Here is an 18,396-nt window from a genome sequence, read left to right as displayed (position 1 = left end):
GAAAAAAAAGTTATGCTTATTCGTGTTTTCTAAAACAATTTAAGTGTTGCTTAAAAAAAAAAATCCCATTATAGGCTAGCTAGTGCCGGAGCAGTGTGAGATCAAGTGGACAGTGGGTGGAGAAACTAATAGCAATAACCCCTTGAAGGGCGCTTCAAAGCCAAAGATACATGAAAATGCAAAAGTGAAAGCAATGTATAACTCATATGTGGAAATTATTCAGGCAGTGACAGATACTATTTTAAGAGGCAGGGAGTACATTTCTTAAAAAAAAAAAATCGAGACTCAGTCAATACTTTCCTAGTATACCCACCCACGCACACTCTTCACATTTTCAGGATATGTTGAAGGGCTTTGATGGTCATGCCTGGGTATGAATTCATTGTGTCAATCATTTCCTGAACTGGTTTATCTGCTACGGGACATTGACAATTCTTATGCCGTTTTTGTGCCCCAGCAAGCTCTCTCAGTAGACTTCCTAGCCTTCAGGTATGGCAGACTTGGTTAGTCAATATAATGCTCCCGTTAGGTGCCCTGGTTCAGATTTGGAGATGATTGTATTTCACAGGACAATGTAGTTAATGAAAGAATAACTATTGATTTGTTTTTTAAAAGTAAAGATACTTGGAATTTTACCTGGAATTCTCTGAAAAAAAAAAAAACCATTTTGCAAGGGCAGAACTGGTGTCCTTACTTCTAGCCCGGTGGGACTCATCTATGGATACCATTTACCCCAGAGTAAAAGAGCCATCCCCTAATTTCTCGGAAGTTCTCTACATCAGAATGTCCATCCTCAGAAGAAAAATCACTTCACTGGTGTTATGCTTCTGTCAATTTTATTAAAAAATACTCTGATAGTCATCAAAACAAGAGAGAAATATCTTATAATCATTGCATTGAATACCAAAAATCCTTTTAAAAAGTTCAGCATTCATTCATAGTAAAAATATATTAAGAATATTGTAAATAGGGGAATCCTTTGTCTTGATGAAAAGGAGACCAAAAATCATTTTGTATCATTCATAATATGAAAAAATAAATCCTTTTATTTCCCACATCACATTCAGGACAAGTATATCATTTGTAATTAATCATGATCAATATTGTCCTGCTAGGAAGGTAGTCCTTGCCAGTATGATAAAGAAAGAAAAATGAATAAAATATACATATAATAGAAGAAATAACAGATTTCTCAAAGAATGCATAACTGTCATTCTGGAAAATTCCAGAGTCTAGAGATGGTCATTATTGTTTATGTTTTCTTCTGGGAATGAGGGCATAAATAGAAGGGAAATTCAAATTCAAATCCAGCTAGGTTTACACAGCTAGTTGTTGGCCAGTCAAGGATACATAGGGACACCTTGTGTAGACAAAATTATTCCCAGTTAAATTAAGTAATGCTACATGAGTATAAGTGATATTATCAATTTATGTTTTAATGTACTAGCATCAATATCTTGGAATGCAAAAAAAAATTTTAAAGCCAAGTTACAATATAATAGTTATAAAATCTAATTCTAATATGTAAAGTACTTTTATATGAAAAATATAAAATTACAAAGAATGAAGTCAAAGAAGGCCAGCATTTGGTGGTTTCACAGCTTTCAGTAGACTCATGGTGATTCTTCTCTCCCCAAACTTAAACAATAAAGTAAATAAAGTCTCTGCAGTTCTGCAAATTCTTAGCTGCTTTTGTGACCAATCCATAACATTGGATGATGACACAGAAAACACAGGCATATGACACATGTTGAGTGAGTTGTCAGGAACTTCTACTTTAGTTCTTGAAATAGTACTAGGAGCTTTGTATTAATATAGAGAGTGAAGACGTCTATAGTCCCTACATTCTAGAAGCTGAGGGAGTAGGATGAGGAAATTGAAGCCAGCCTTGGTTGTATAATAAAACTCTATCTCAAAAAAAAACAAATTAAAAAAAAATCAATGATAAAAAGAGAGAAAAGCTATGAATCTAGGACTAAGTGAGAGAGGAGGAGAGGGTGGGGGGAGATAGAGGGAGAGGGAGAATGAGGAGGAAAGGAGAGAGGGAGAGGGAGAGGGAAAGGGAGGGGTAGAAGTAGAAGGAGGGGGAGGGTAGAGGGAGAAGAGGGAGGTGAGGGAGAGGAAGAAGGAGAAGGAGGGGGAGGGATAGAAGGAGAAGGAGGGGGAGGGGTAGAGGGAGAAGAGGGAGGTGAGGGAGAGGGAGAGGGAGAGGAAACGGGAGAGAGGGAAAGAATCTGAGGCTAAGTGGGATTATTTAGCCAGAAGACCCCAAATGTCATGCTCTTATACTACAGAGCTTGCATGGAGCAACAGGCTAGCAGATTGGCAGACAGTTGGAAGAGCTCTTTGTACCATCAGAGATCTAAGATTAGCTGGCATGCCTGCACCTGTTGGTACACTGGCTCAGGCATCATCACCAGCCACGCTTTGCCATTCGAGGTGACATTTTTACCATCTGGTGGACATATGGTTTGCATGTGTCTCCCACGTGAGGCCTTTATATGTCCTTGATGTGTCTAGTTTACAGGTTAACCCACGTTCCTTCCATCTGTCTTCCTTATATAACTTTAAGACAAAGAAACCCCATCATCTCTCTTCTCTATAACTGATTCCACATCTGGAATCTGAAGATCAAGCCTGCAGTTCGAGTGGGCATGGTCTGAAAAGCTAGCTTTGTTTTCTCTTCAAGCACCTGCTGGGAAACCTTATGAAGCCTTGGTTTCATAGGGGCCTCTGTGCAGCATCCTCAGCCAGGGGGTGCTTCTGCCCCCAGCTTTATCATCCCCCATCATCCCCTGCTCAGTATTTGCAGCCTGCTTTCCAGCTTTGAAATGCAAAATGTGTTATATCTGGAAAGTGACAAGTGAAGATTTTTATCCATTGTCTGTGTCTGATGTGATAGCACAAGCTCTATGTTTTATACTTAAAACACAAGCCGGTTTTGTATAAAATGCATACAAGTAAAAAGACAGGCTCAGGGAAGTGAGTTGATGAATGCATCCTGATAGGCAATTAAGAAAGGGACGAGATAATGCAGGGAAATTATATTTCTCTCGTTTTGCCCAAGATTCAGTGCATTTCCCTTCTAATATATCAGCAACTTCTATCCTCATGCCACATTCGAATTTTCCTGCTTGAAATTTATGGGTGCACATTGGCTATGTATCATTGGTCTTATTTAATTTCATGGCAAACACAAACACATCCACACTACCCTCTAAGCTGCACCTTGCTACAAACAACAAATCGAAGAAACATATGCCTTCTCTTAGAGAACTAGGCAAGGAATAAAGATTGTTGGAAGGGGAGGGAGGCTGCTTCCACAGATCCTTCTCTTTGGAGCATACCCAGGCAACAGCCCCACAGGGCCTTCTGCGCTAAGAGGGGGGGTCCACTGCTACTCTTGTCATTGGAGGCTAGCTCAAAAAAATGAGTTTTCTAGTTATGCTAATACACATCAAATTCTCAAGAGAGTACATACGGTCTGGAAACTCAGCTACCTTTCAACTGCAGCATATGTTTGCCTCTTGATGTGTACTTCCCAAATTCCCTATTTTGCAGCATCCCAATGGAGCCAGATTTTGTCTTGATGCTTTCATAGTGTTTATGGACAAACTTAGTCACCTCCTCATTAACTAAAGGTGACTGACTGCAGAATTGATACCTCCACCCCAAATCTTTCTTCTTGACTATTCTTATACTATGTTTAACATTTCCTCATGGCCTGAATGTTTATGTCTCTCCAGTAAAGGTATGTGCTAAGCTATTCTATATTACACTTAGAGAGGAAGAGAGGGAGGGAGGAAGAAAGGGAATGTGGGAGAGAAAAGAGGGAGATAGAGACAGAGAAACAGAGGGACAGAAAGACAGAGAGAGAATATGAGGGATGGGTGGGGCAGGGAGAGAGAGAGAGAGAGAGAGAGAGAGAGAGAGAGAGAGAGAGAGAGGGAGAGGGAGAGAGGGAGAGGGAGAGAGAGAGAGAGTATGTGTGTAAATGCACACATGGATGTGTATGCAGAGGAGTGTGTATTGTGTATGCAGGCAAGAACACAGAATTGATTTTCCCTTTTTACCACATTTATCACATTTGGCCTGGCAACAAACTAAGGTTGATAGTCTTGGTGGCAAATGCCTTTATTTGCCAAGTTATTCACTTGTCCTGTGTGTTCTATCTTAGTCACGCAAGGGCCCAAAATGATGATATTAGGAAATTTTGGGCTATGAAAATAGACCTTTTCTGGGTATTATTCTCGCCTTTATATAAGAGGCTTAAAAGAACAGACTTTTCCCTTCCTACAGTATAAGAACACAGCAGACAGTGTCATATGAATTATCAAGGGGGCCTCTCTCTCATGGAGGCAGCCAGGACTTTGATTTTCAACCTTCCCACTTACAGAAAAAATCTGCCTGCTGCTTAGGAACTTCTCAGTTTGCAGTGTTTGGCTAGAGCAGCCCAAGGGGGGTTGAGACCCCATGATACTATAATTCTGAGCCTAAATTTTGAGGCTCCACCCTGGGCTGTAGTACAGTTATTCTAGGATTTTAGTGGATAATAAGTAGTAATGATGTCTAAATATTAAGGCTCTCTTCTTCAGTGAAGCACATCTAAATATTTAAGGCATGTGGTCACATTTAGCCCACATGTCGACTTTATGTAGACATGCATAATGATCCCATTGTACAGCTAAAGACATTGAGATTTGCAGACATGAGATTATTTGATCAAGGTCATTAACTCATTAAGCAGCTGAGATAGGGTTTTAGATCAGGTCTTTCTGACTAACCTTTATGCTTAGTCAAATGAGTATACTACCCCCCAGTGATTAGCAGTTCCAGGGTGCTAATTATTATCTGTCTCAAATGAGACTTCTGGCATCTGACAGGATCAGAAGAAATGAGATAATGAATAGCAAGCTCCGATGAATAAAGGAAAAAGGAAATTACATGTCATAGAATTTTGCCTTTACATGATTTGGACATTTTGTGTCACAGCTGTAGAGCATCATATAGAGGATTCTAATCAGGTGAGAGAGGAGTATTGTGTGCCAGGAAGGGCACAGGCTGAGCTGGCAGTGATCGTGAGTTGTCTTTTTAAAAAGATTTTCCTGAATGTGAGACCAGAGCTGAAAAGAGATGCTGCATTTGTATGTACAGCAAAGCAGGCCCCAGGACAGGGACGAAATTATCCCCCAGGTATCAGAATACAGTATCCCCTTAAGTATCGGCAACACCTTGTACACTTACAGCTGTCCAAAGTTCATTTAATCCTCAATACACTGGTATGAAGAAGGGCAGCATTTAAGGAGTGGCTGTGTCATGAGGTCATTGTCATCAGGAATGGGATTTGTATCCCCATAAAAGAAGCTGAATGAACTAGGTAGACCTGTGATGCCCTTCCACTCTGCTCCTGCTCCCTGTGTGAAGCACAGCACATGTCTCTTTCTCCATGTGAAGTCACAGCAAGAAGGCATCCTGAAAGAAGACAGCTAGCCTTTACCAGGCTCCCAGTGAGCTTATCCATCTGTGACCTTTCCAGCTTCCAGGACTATGAGAAATGCATTTCTAGCATTCTTAAATTATCCATTCCACTGTGATTTGTTACAGTAGCAGCAGAAATGCACAGAAACAACAGGGAATGCCATTGTTTATATACTTGCATATTTAAAATATTTCAGTGTGCATAGCAGTTTCCTAGAACATACATTTTCCCCATTACATGGGATGTCTTAACTTCCTTTTGAGAGATCTATAAAATCTTGGAATAAAGGCTGGCAGTCCCAGAGGTATGGTGCTTGGCCAGTGGTTGTTGATACACACAAAAGGCTAATTTTACCTAAGTGTGTAAAATTATTTACTAGCATGGGTGCTTACAATGTATAGAAGAGCCAACCTTTATTGAATGTAATGTACCAGAAAGAACAGAAAAGTCAGCTGTAACCTTATGAGCTTTGAATAAATAAATAGGTTATTGTTGCTGCTGTTATTGTTATTATTATTAACATTTCCTCATCCACCTATGTGATCCCTGTATATTGATGGAACCCAGAGCTATATGTAAGTATCAATTCCTTGGTCAGTTCCAATGAAGGAAGCCTCAATCAACCATGATCAGAACTCCAGACCATTTTCCAAATCTATCTTTGAGCCTTGAGTCTGAGACCAAGCTAGTCTTAGAAGTCTTCCCCTCATACCTATAAACCAGCTGAGGCTCCTTGACTGTACTTTCTGCAGAGTTTGAGTTTCCTCTTTTAAATTTTTCCTTGACTCAACCTGTTCTATTGGGTGCCCGCTCCTCTGAAAAATGGACCAATACTGTCATCAGTCCTCAAAACACAAAATCAAACCAATGAACACATAAAAATTATGAAATTTATATACCAGCTAAGCTACTTGGTTCACGTTATTGCTCACCACTTTGTAGCTAGATTTCCTCAGGGAAATTTATATACATATATTTTAGTAAGGTACCCTACTTCCTAATGTGACTGTGGTTTGAGAAGTAGTGTTCTCTTTTACCATGCATCTAAGGTTGTCACACAAAAGTAATTGTTTCATGAAAATCAACCACTTCAATCCAGTGGAGGTGGAAAAACCCCAAAGCTATGATCGGTTGCCTTATTTTCTTTCTTTCTTTCTTTCTTTCTTTCTTTCTTTCTTTCTTTCTTTCTCTCTCTCTCTCTCTCTCTCTCTCTCTCTCTCTCTCTCTCTCTCTTTCTTTCGTTTTTTCGAAGCAGGGTTTCTCTGTGTAGCTTTGGCTGTCCTGGAACTCACTCTGTAGACCAGGCTGGCCTCAAACTCAGAAATCTGCCTGCTTCTGCCTCCCAAGTCCTGGGATTAAAGGCGTGTGCCACCACTGCCCGGCTACCTTATTTTCTCTAATGTTCATTTATCAGTGGAAAAAATCACAAACAAACAAACAAACAAACAAACAAACAAAAATGTGTGTGAGAAGTCTCTCTCCATCATCCATTGCTGTGTCTCCCACCATATCACACATTGCTCCCACTGGCTCTAAGCTTGTCCTTGCCTCGGCACTATTTTATCCACTTAATTCTCCTGCCAGATTGGGAGGTCTTCTGAGAACAGGGACTTTATTTTTTTCTAATATCTCTTATTAAACACTCCACATGATGCCTGGCATGCACATCAAAGGAATGAATAAGAAAAATAAAAGGGATAAATAAATTGTTAAAAAAAAATCACTTGTATTGGACATTACTCTTGAAAACAGAAAATACTACCTTTATGCTAGAACCTGGACAGACATGATGGTTTACTTGGCCAGAGTAAAATTGGGACACAGCTGCAAGATTGTTGGCCAAAATCCAGGTCTCACAAGCATCAGAAAGCCTTCGTCGAGCTTCTAGTTTTATACTCATTTGTAGAGAGAATATTTGTGTATTGTATGGATGTATCACCTGACAATTAAAAATCCGATGGCCTGTAGGAAAGGGCAGAATAGAAGGCGGGACATCCGGGAGGCAGAAAGAATTCTGGGATAGAGCCAGATGCAGATTAGCCCTGGAAGATGTGAAGAGACAGATACATGGTACCTGAGCACAGATAACAGCTACATGGCAGAATGTAGGCGAACACAAGTGGGTTATGTTGAATTATGATTCTAGCGAGAGAAGAGCCTAGCTGTATAGCCAAGGTATTTGTAAATATATTTTTAGCCAGAGTCGTATTTCTGGGAGCATGGGGGTGGGAGTAAGAACCTCAACCAACTATCTAGCCTCATTCAGTTATTTTGCTACTGGATAAATTGCCTAAAGTTGTAGTTTTTGCAACAATTCTTTACCTAGCTGCTATATTATCTTGAGCCAGTTACAGGTCCTCGATGTCATAAAGTGGTAATTATTGCAACATAAGAAAAAGAAAAGGCATGCCCTGTGTTTTTTGGAGGCTCGCTCCTTCCTATTAATTCAGGTGCTGAAGGTTGTGACTCTTGTCATCCGAAAGATAATTTTCCTCAGATTTAATAATCGCAGTTAAGTCTCAGATTTGATTTTAATTTCAGACCTTGATGTCATGAAGTATTAATTATCTCTATTACCTACTGATAATATTCCTGCAAACATGCACATGTTTGATTGGCAGGAATTTTTATTAATTTACAAGGATGAACTCAATTAGAAAAGCTCACTTACCAGCACAATTCTACGTACACACCTGTAATTTGGAAAGGAGCAAATTCTAGCCAACTCACAGTTGGAAGGATAGAGGGTCAAGTCCAAGGAGCGGAGTGGCTACAGCTGGCTGACTCTAGTGTAGATTGATTGACACACATTTCATTGTCTGATCTTCCCGATTTCGGTTTAAAATGAGCGAGGAAAAAACCTTTGGGACTAATTAAGATTCTTAGAGTAAAGTAATGAGAGAGCATCCACGTCTGTGTGGCTTTCTTTTCCCTCCACTTCTATGCCCAGGGTTTGACTTGGGGCTGGCACAGTCACACCTCATTTAAGGAACTACATTTGTTTCCATGGTGCTTTAATTACACACTGGGAAAAAAAGAACCTGAAACCTGAAACCTGAAACCTAATGAATGTTAATATTTTATGTTAAGTGAATTGGCTCCTCGAAGCTACCAACCATACATCTAAGAAAGGAGGAACCATATCAATGAACTATAACAACAATTTTTGAATGGGACAGGGACATTGGGATTTGAGGCAGCCAATGCTACTTATCGCCTGTCCTGTGTCACTTTACAGCACTGTCAGAATTTGACTTGAACAAATTTTATTTGGATAAAATAAATCTACTGAATGAATGAATGAATGAATGAATGCAAAGTGGTTTAGCATGAACTGAGTTCTCCAGCACAAAAATAGGATAGGGATTTTTGTTGCTGTTGTTGTTCACCCCTCTCCCCAAATGAAATTCATGTTTGCTAAATGACATTATAAAAATCCTGTATTCTGATTCTTTATCTGGAAGAAAACACTATGCCTTTGCTTGGGGAATAACAGTGGCAGAATCACAAAATGAAAAAATGCCAGCATTGCCTTTTAGTACACACTTCCCAGTGGAGTGCAGCTGTCTGTTCAAAATGCCTATGGACAGCTAAGGAGTGGAGCCCTAGCTGGGTCTCAGGAAAAAATAATAATATCATTAATTCAGACTTGCTTGGTCATCTTCAGGGTAAACTTGATGGGGTGTGGGGAGGTGAAGTTCAGCTAGAGTAAAATTCCTGTCATGGGGAGGCTTAAACCAGTTTAGAAGACAGGATGATTTTTGTTTGAGATTTGGGACTAAGGCAAACAACATGTTTTTATAGTAAATATTTGCCCGCAGAATCACTTTATCTAGTGAGTTGGCAAAAGAAACAGAATCTCTTGTACCAAGATAACACTAATAATACACACCATGGGAATCTTTTATGCAAGCACCTTAAAAGGTACTGCAATGGAAGGGCTGTGGTGGGAAATACCTTGAATACAGAGATGTCCTCTTCCATGCCCCCTGCTGTTTATCTGCTTATTCCTCTGGCTATAACTGCAGACTGACTATTGAATACTGGTTACTATATTTTGACAAAAGTTATTTTCAAATTTTGTGTTGAAAGTGAATCCCAGAGCAGCTGTCTAGAGAGGGCAAGATTTGTGAAGGTGACCAGGTCATGAAGATGCTGTTCTCACAGGATGAGGATTCATCCATTATAAAGAGGCCAGGGACAACAAGCTAGGTGCTTCTTAAATCTCTGCTCATTGTCTCTGTGACGTGAAGAAGCATCACTCGCTATTACTTCTATGTGGATGGCAGCTCTTTCTTAGGTATAAAATGTTGTTGACTTAATCCTGTAAACCTTCAGAAAGATGACTGCCATCCTGAGGCCATGTGTAAATTACTCAGTCTGTGATGCTTTTAAAGCATTAGGAATGGACTTGGACATTTCTCAAAAGCTATCTTGGGCTTGCATTTAGTGGAGGAACCACCAAAATAATGTGTCTTTAGAAGAACACTACTAAGGAATCTCAGGAAAAAGATTAGAAAATGAGAAGGCTGGAGGGGATGATTAACCATTCCAAGACCTTACCCTGAAGCACATGGTTTTGCTAATTCCATACAGGCATAGATGGAACTGAGACAATTGAATTCTTTCTTGTCTCCAGAGACTAAGATAGAAAAAGGAATATTGAGGACCAGCGAGGTGTTGTCTACATGTCTCATCAAAGAAATAGTTTTCTTCTTTCTTTTTTCCTGGCCCATGGGGTTAGTGATGGGCAAGGAACCTCTTGCCTCCAGATGAGTTTCTCCACAAGTGGTTTCTATGGAAACGTAATGTGCAAGAAGTTAATGTATACTATAAAAATATTTCCATGCTTGTATAAAGTGTTCAATAGGATAGATAGCGTTGAATGATTTCTAATTACCAGATTGTACTGTTTCTTTAACATATTAAATTTTGGTGCAAATTTTAAGTTATATGCAGCCCCTCCTAAGCTGCTATAGCTACAGACTGTGTAATGTTGGTTGGACACAGTCTGAGCAGTGTCACAGTGGATTGTTTCCACAGTATCTGGGCATATTTTGTTTTTTTATTCCTAAAATTAAGGGAATATGTAATGTTTAACATTCCAGTCACTCATTTGTTATATTTATTGAGATAATATATAGTAATGCAATGCCGAGTGTCCAGAATGATGTAAAAGGTAGACTTAGTTCCAGGTCTTAGAGAACAGGCAGTCATTCTCATATATCATGTGAACGACATTTTAAAGATCTGTTTTGCTTTTAACTATGTATATGCATGCATATATGAGTGTGATTCTGTGTTCATGTCTTTGGGTACCTGTGGAGGCCAGAGGGTAGGTATCAAATTCTCTGGAGCTACAAGAGTGTTTGGTTGTGAGTCTCTAGCACTTGATGCTGTGAACCGAAGTGTGACTCTCTGTAAAAGCAATAGCTCTCAACAGCTGAATCATCCTTCTAGCTCTAGATCATCCACCTTTTTCTAAGATCCTAAGGAAGCATGCAGAACTGTGGGGACAGATAAGATCTGTGAAGAAGCTCAAATGACTTCCTGTAGAGAAAGAGGGTAGGCCAACCAGACAGAAATTTTAATAAACTTAAGTCAAACCAACTAAAATCTCAGAATCCTGTCTCTTTAAGAAAACTCTAACAATATTTCCCACCATGGTTTGCTGAGTTTTGTAAGTGCTGCCTGTCTATGAAACATTTTTAATTATTTGTTACTTTTTCCTATTTTAATGTGCTATATGTTTCTTGTGTGTGTTTGTATGTGTGTGTGTGTGTGTGTGTGTGTGTGTTTGTATGGGATGGAATCTGGCAAAAAAGTTAAAAACAAAAACAAATCTTTAAAAGATACCTTGGGGAAATAAAATTTGGAGTCACAGGTTAAATGTATCTTGTCCTTCAAATTTATTTTGATTAACATAGCATGCTGGCCCAAGTCTGTGAATAATTTCCATATCAATATCTGTCTGATAGAAATGCAATGTGGAACATGTTTGAAATTTTAAACTTTCAAATAGACAAATAGGTAAGATAGTTTCTGGTGATTATGTTCCTTAGTTTGAAATATCTGAAAATATTATTTTAAGATGTAATCACATAAAACAATCAATCTAGTATTCTGCATTTATTTCTTTCAAAATGTCTTGTCTCGATGCATATGTTACAGTCACATCACATTATAATTTGTACCACCATACATGCTTGTACTCAGTTGTTATATAGGACTGAAGACTACCTTATCAAACACTACAATTTAGAATGGTATTTCTTACAAGTCATCCCTACAATCTCTGCTTTGGAACTATATGGGAATATTTAAAAATATATATAAATTATTGAGTACTATCACTGGCCCAGTAATATGAAATTCTGGGATTGATAATTAGCAGTTTTCAACATACACAGGACATTTTGATACACAGACTAGCAATTATGGAGACAAAGTGTAGGACAGAAACTGAAGGAGGAGCTATCCGGAGACTGCTCCACCTGGGTATCCATCCCATGTGCAGTCACCAAAGGCAGATGCTGATGTGGATGTTAGGAAGTGCATGCTGACAGGAGCCTGACATAGCTGTCTTCTTAGAGGTCTGCCAGAGCCTGACATATACAGAGGGAGATGCTCACAGCCAACCATTGAACTGATCACAGGCTTTCCAATGGAGGAGTTAGAGAGGACTGAAGGAGCTGAAGGGGTTTGCTGCCCCATGGGGAGAGCAACAATACCAACCAACCAGAACTCCTAGGGTCTAAACCACCAGCCTGGAGGCACATAGGGAGGGACCCATGGCTCCAGCTGTATATGTAGGGGAGGATTGCCTTGTCAGGCATAGGTGGAAGAGGAGGTCTTTGGTCCTGTCAAGGCAGGATTTGGGGAGGTGGGAGTCAGTGGATGGGTGGAGGCACATCCTCATAGAAGCAGGACAAGAAGGGATGGGATAAGGGGCTTTTGGGTGGGGGGGATGGGGAATGGGAGTAACATCTGAAATGTAAATAAAATATCCAATAAAAAATTAATTAAAAAAAAAAAGACAATTTGAAAAGCAATGCCTAGGACATTCTGAGAAACTCATTGTATATAGGTGAGGATTTTAAAGAACAACTTATTTCCAAAGCCTTTCCATAAGGCTTTGCCAAGAAATTTTATTAAACAATATCATGTTCCTTTTATAATTTTATAGAAAAGCATTTTTCATTTTTAATGTTGTTCTTATAATTTCAAAAATATCTGTGCTTATACTGTTGGTCAGCCCAAACACAAGAGCATGTTGTGCATGGGTAAGAGCTGGGTATAATCAGGCTGGGCAGGGCCAGCATGTGGAGGAGTGAGCATACACCTGTGTCTCCTGCATCTTTTCCTGCAGAAGAAATGATATGGTTTCTGCCCCAGTCCACAGTTTCCTGCTTTCTGTTTGACACCAGTTTCCTCCGAGGGGCAAATTCTCTCTTGGGAAATGCAAATAGTCTTGTTTTCTTTGGGATAATTGCTTATTTTGAATAATATATGCTGTGCATTAATAATGAGCGCAGAAACTGTGCAAACATGCCTTTCTCCAGTTGTGTTCTATGTGAGTACCAGAAAAATCCATGGTGAGTTGGGCAAGCCCACCACTCCAACTAAGCTCCTGCTAGTCTTAGCACTCGTGCATTATTGCAAGTCTGTCTGCTGGTTTTGAGAACAGCTTCAACCTGCTGTCTTGTTTGTTAAATTATCAGCAGATAATTTCACGGTGATCTAGACAGTATGACAATCTGACTCAGGAATCATAAATCCTGCTTTAAATTGGGCCAGCTTGCACACAGGCTGCCCTTCCAGCCCAATCTAATTGGAAGCGGCAAAGTAACCCCAGGAATGGAAGATAGGGTTTCATTGACTAGTTTCATTACGTAGAGTCAGGGAAGGATGCAACAACTACAGTGATTTGTCCTAGACAATTAACAAGAATCCTCTTAGTTCATCATACCCCACATCAGTAGTAGCTCCAGACATAGAATGAATAAGCACTACCTCGAATAAAGATCTCTGACATCTTACTGGACAAACAAGATGTCTTCTGTCAAAAATAGGTTAGTTAGCTTCATTCTGTCTTCCAACTTTATTTATTTTGGGATCTCTTTATTATTCTTTGGTATAAGTTAGTAAGTGCATTAGTTGAGGGAACAACCCAGGGATTCAGATGGAATCACTCACTTGGGGAAGGTAGGAGGGGGGAAGCCACATAAAGCTAGTTACTTAGTATAAACCAATTCAAGACAAAAAGGAAATCCGCTGTGGAGTTCGGGAAGTACAAGAAGCTGACCTAAACCCCTTTTACATCTTTGAATTCTCACAGTTTCAACTATTATGGGATGTCTAAAAAGTAGAAATTCAATGGAAGCTTTCTAGTTTTCACAAATCTGAAAAACACGTACAAACACATACACACATACATGTCATAAATCAATATTAATACAGCTGGCAAATTTTTCTAGATATTCTCTTGATTGTGATGGAACCATCAGTTCAGTCAAAACAGGTCAGCTTCGCTGGAGAATTCTTTGAAATTTTGGGCATAGTGTTCACAGAGCATCAGGAGCCAGCATCTAGGGTCATCATCTTGTATGTGTTCACCCATCATAGGGACACAGAGTTGTCACACTGCAGACCACACAGCACTGAGACTGAGCTCTTAAAATAAAACAAACAAACAAAGAAACAACAGCAATAACCAAAAAACAAAATCAAAATAACAACAAACAAAGAAGCACCTTTATTTAAAAAGACAACAAAGAGTTGCTGTTTTAGACAAATGTTAAAAGTGCATAATAAATCTAAGACAAAATTGTAACCATCATATTTTGCCATTGGAAATCTCCTAAGAGGTATGATATTCCAAAGTAGATAGAACACTTAGTAGGGAAATATTTTATTTTATACCTTTTTTTCCTATTTTGTATATGCCCAAGACATTTATAGAAATTGTTTCAGAGAAATATTTCTAAGAAATGCTTTCCAGAACTGATTAATATGAATTAATATTAATTAATTAATATGAATTAATCAGTTCTGGCCCTCATGAGCAAATGTCTGTGTGGCTATACTAAACAACAGAACTTATTTCCCTTTTTCTAGAATCAGGAAGTCTGAGATCAAGGTGTAAGTATAATCAGGTTCTGTAAGTACTTTCTTGCTTGCTGAAGGTTACTTTATATATTCCTATGTAATCTTCCCTTGCTGCCTATACATGGAAAGAATTTGGGTCCTCTTCTATATATTCTTATAAAGATATTGATCTTACCAGATGACTCTATTTCTACTCTACAGTGACCTGGTCTTTAAATATAATCACATCAGATGTTAAAGCTTTTTAGCCCATGGGTTGCTTGAAACAGAATATGTTTATGTGCTGAAAAAAGTATAGAGCCCTCTCTAACACCATAAGCCTGGTAGTAGATTTTATGGTAAGGTTATTTCATTATAAGGGAAGATCACACATAGTTATCTACTGGCCCGGTTTCTTAAATATAAGCAAAGGAGGAAGAAAACATGAAATCTGCTTATTATAGGAAGTGATTTTCAATGGTGAGTAGCTGCACTGAACTACAGGGAAAAAAGGTTGAGCCAGACTGAATTTTAGATTCTCTCTCCACCCTGTCTTGGACTCAGATTATTGAACAAATAAATGTTATTAGGAGAAGCAGCATTAAGCAAAGCTAATGATCATTAAGTAGATTAAAGACAGTGGAAGAAGATTAAAAGAGCATCATTGTGCTGGGGAAATGGTTCACTGGGTATCAGTGGGTAAAGCGCTTGAATGCAACACCAAGTTCAAATCCTTAGAACCCATGTAAAAAGCTAGACTTAGCCACATGAGTGTCTAAAATCTCAGTGGGTCTATTGGAAGATGGGAGGTATATTCTTGGAAGCTCATGAGTTAGTCTGACAGAAAGACAACAGAAGCTATTTTAAATAGGGTAGAAAGTGAGAACCAAGATCAGAGGTGTCTTCTTACCTCTATATATGTGCCATAACATTTCCATATCCACATTCACACCATGAGTGTGCACACACATGCGTGCACACACACACACACATATACAAACACATTTGAGAGCTTGCACTTTGCACACAGGCATGCATACACACATATTTTCTCCTCTCTCTCTCTCTCTCTCTCTCTCTCTCTCTCTCTTTCTTTCTCTCTCCTCTCTCTCTCCTCTCTCTCTTTTTCTCTCTCTTACTCTCAGGTGTGTACACACGTGCATGCACACAACACACACAAACAAACACAGGCACACAACCAAAGACAAAAGAGAGCCTTATTATTCTTAGAGATTCTTGTATAAATTATAACATTCTGTTCAAGAAGAGTCAAAGGCGAATTGCCACAAACTTAATTGTTTTGTCATTTGCTATAGAAATGCTTTCACTCTGCCTTCACAGAACAGGATGAGTCATGCAGGTCTACATCTGGTTGTTTCGTTCACAGTTCAAAATATTTGTTTGCATGCAGTTGCCAGGAATAGAAAGGTGACATGTCTCATTTACACAAAGAGGGGGACAGTGAGGGTCTCTCTAGAAGGCTGATGTTACTGCTCAGATCTGAGTGCAGCAGACAAGAAAGAGATGTGACAATTGATGGGAAATGACAGATTCTAGAGAGGAAATGAATTTCTTCAGAAGATATGCCCGCTCTGCAGAAAGGTTAGTTTCCACATCTGAGTTAATGTACTGTAAACTCCTTAACTATTTCCTAAACAAAGAGACTGTATAAATGGTACATTGATTGTTTTTGGTTGCTGCATTGTGTGCTTTAGGTTACAGCTTGTTTGTAACTGAAAATAAACAGTAGTAACATGATGAATTTGCCTATGCATGAAATGCTTCTTCAACAAGGGAATCACAAAACATTCATACCTGTAGTCCTGAGAACTCCCAGCACTGTGGAGTTTGCCCTTCTGATTTCATCAAAATGTGATGGGAGGAAGGAAAAATTCTATAACACCAGTGTGCACTTAATTTTCAGAGGGAAATAAAATTATAACCTTCAATAATACTATAAAAATCTGTGCTGTTATACAAGGACCTAAAATTGCGAGCTCTCTGAAGGAAAATCATGATACTGCAGGGACGCACAAAAGTGTTCTAAACAGGGCTTCATGGGCTCACAGTGAAGAGCAGTTCCTTCTGCCTGAAAGAAACTAAAAAACAAAACAAAGGAAAAATATTGTCAAGTTGTAAGACTCATGGTGATGGGTCACTCTTCCATTTTGAGCATGTGGAGTTTGAAAACTGGAGACTAAGGGTATAGGTCTTTTTTTTTTAAGGATAAATTTAAATTGTGCTGTGTTATTTGACTTGAACTCCAATTAGGATTTTCTTTACATCACAGAGACACCTATGGGCCAATATGATGGAGAAAAATGTCCAACTAAGATTCCATCTTCCAAGGTATATCAACTTGACAAAGTTGATACAGTAGTTTAGTACAGTAGTTTAGTCTTCTGCTTGAAAAGGCTATCAGATTCTCTTAAAGATGATTATAACTTAAGAAGCAAAACAGAAAAACAAAAGAGAAACATCATGAATAATTAGCTCATATAATCAGAGTGATTTCTCCTAAGATCAGGAACATTGTGTCTTCTTATTGGAGGAGAGTAGGTGGAAAGTACACTGCATTTAGTTACAGACCCTCTGACTTCAAAGTTGGGCTTTGTTTATTAGTGAGTACAGCAGGGATGTTTCAGATGATTTATTCTGGGTCTCCAAGAATCAAGACAAGTGAACTAACAGGCCTCCAAGCCACCACTGTATGTTCCTGTTCTTCCTGCATTCCTTTGTCTAAGGTGTCTTTTCAGGTTTGGGTTCCATGGGTCAGCTAACTGAGCTCCCAAGGAGCTTGCTGAAGCCCAGGCCTGGCTATTGCTCAGGGTATGGAGAGAGCTCATGGTCATTATGTAGTGCCGATGGAGACCATGTTCCTCATGAGTGATGGCTTCATGTTGGAACAAAATTGTCTCCACTTCCATTTCAGTGAGGCTAAATGGAAAGGGAATGGCTTTGGAACCAGACTTCCCTAGGTTCAAGAGTTGGCTCTACTTGTAAGCTACATAGCACTAGGTGTGATTTTAATTGGCTTTATTGTTGAGTGGCTTACATTTGACCTGATGGCTAGTCTTTGTCAAGTTGATATATCTTGGAAGATGGAATCTTAGTTGGACATTTTTCTCCATCATATTGGCCCATAGGTGTCTCTGTGAACATTTATGTGTGCTTAAGCATATGTGTGTGCATGCATGTGTGTGCTTGTGGTTGATGTAAGATGGCTCAAGCTACCATAGGAGGTGCCATCCCCAGGCAACTAAACCTGTATTGTATTAAAAAACAAAAAAGTAGCTGAATGTGAGCCTGGAAGCAAGTTAGTAGTTCTTCTGTAGTTTCTCATTCAAGCTTCTATCAGGAGTTCCCTTGACTTCCCTTGATGATGAATTGTGGCCTAGAAGGTTGATCTTAATCTACACTATCTTTGCTTAGTTGTTTTTAGTCAGAAATGTTTTATAATAGCAACAGAAAGTATTTGTTCTCAGAAGTAAAGGGCACTTGGGTCTCTAGACCTAAAGACGCTGAGGCAGGAGGATTTCCTTGAGTCAGAAGCCAGGTTAGGATGCATAGTGAGTTCTAGACCAGGATGGGCTACATTGTGAGTCCCTGATTCTGTTAAAGAACCAAAACAAGTCAGCTGAAATTTCAATTATTCTCTTTGTAGATTTGTGATAGTACCTGGTCCTTAGTTTGTTAGATTCCTTTTCTGTCTTGGCACCAGATTTGAGTCTTTATAGGCAGTGAGAATTACTTTAAAAAGTAGAATTAGTTCCAAAAATTGGTAAAAATTAAAAATATTCCTAAATATGAACATTTATGATGTTCAAGGA

Source organism: Grammomys surdaster, unplaced genomic scaffold (assembly GCF_004785775.1).
Source record: "Grammomys surdaster isolate TR1022 unplaced genomic scaffold, NIH_TR_1.0 351, whole genome shotgun sequence".
In the NCBI taxonomy this organism is placed as follows: Eukaryota; Metazoa; Chordata; class Mammalia; order Rodentia; family Muridae; genus Grammomys; species Grammomys surdaster.
The sequence above is the reverse complement of the archived record's forward strand: the minus strand, read 5'-3'. Positions refer to the sequence as shown.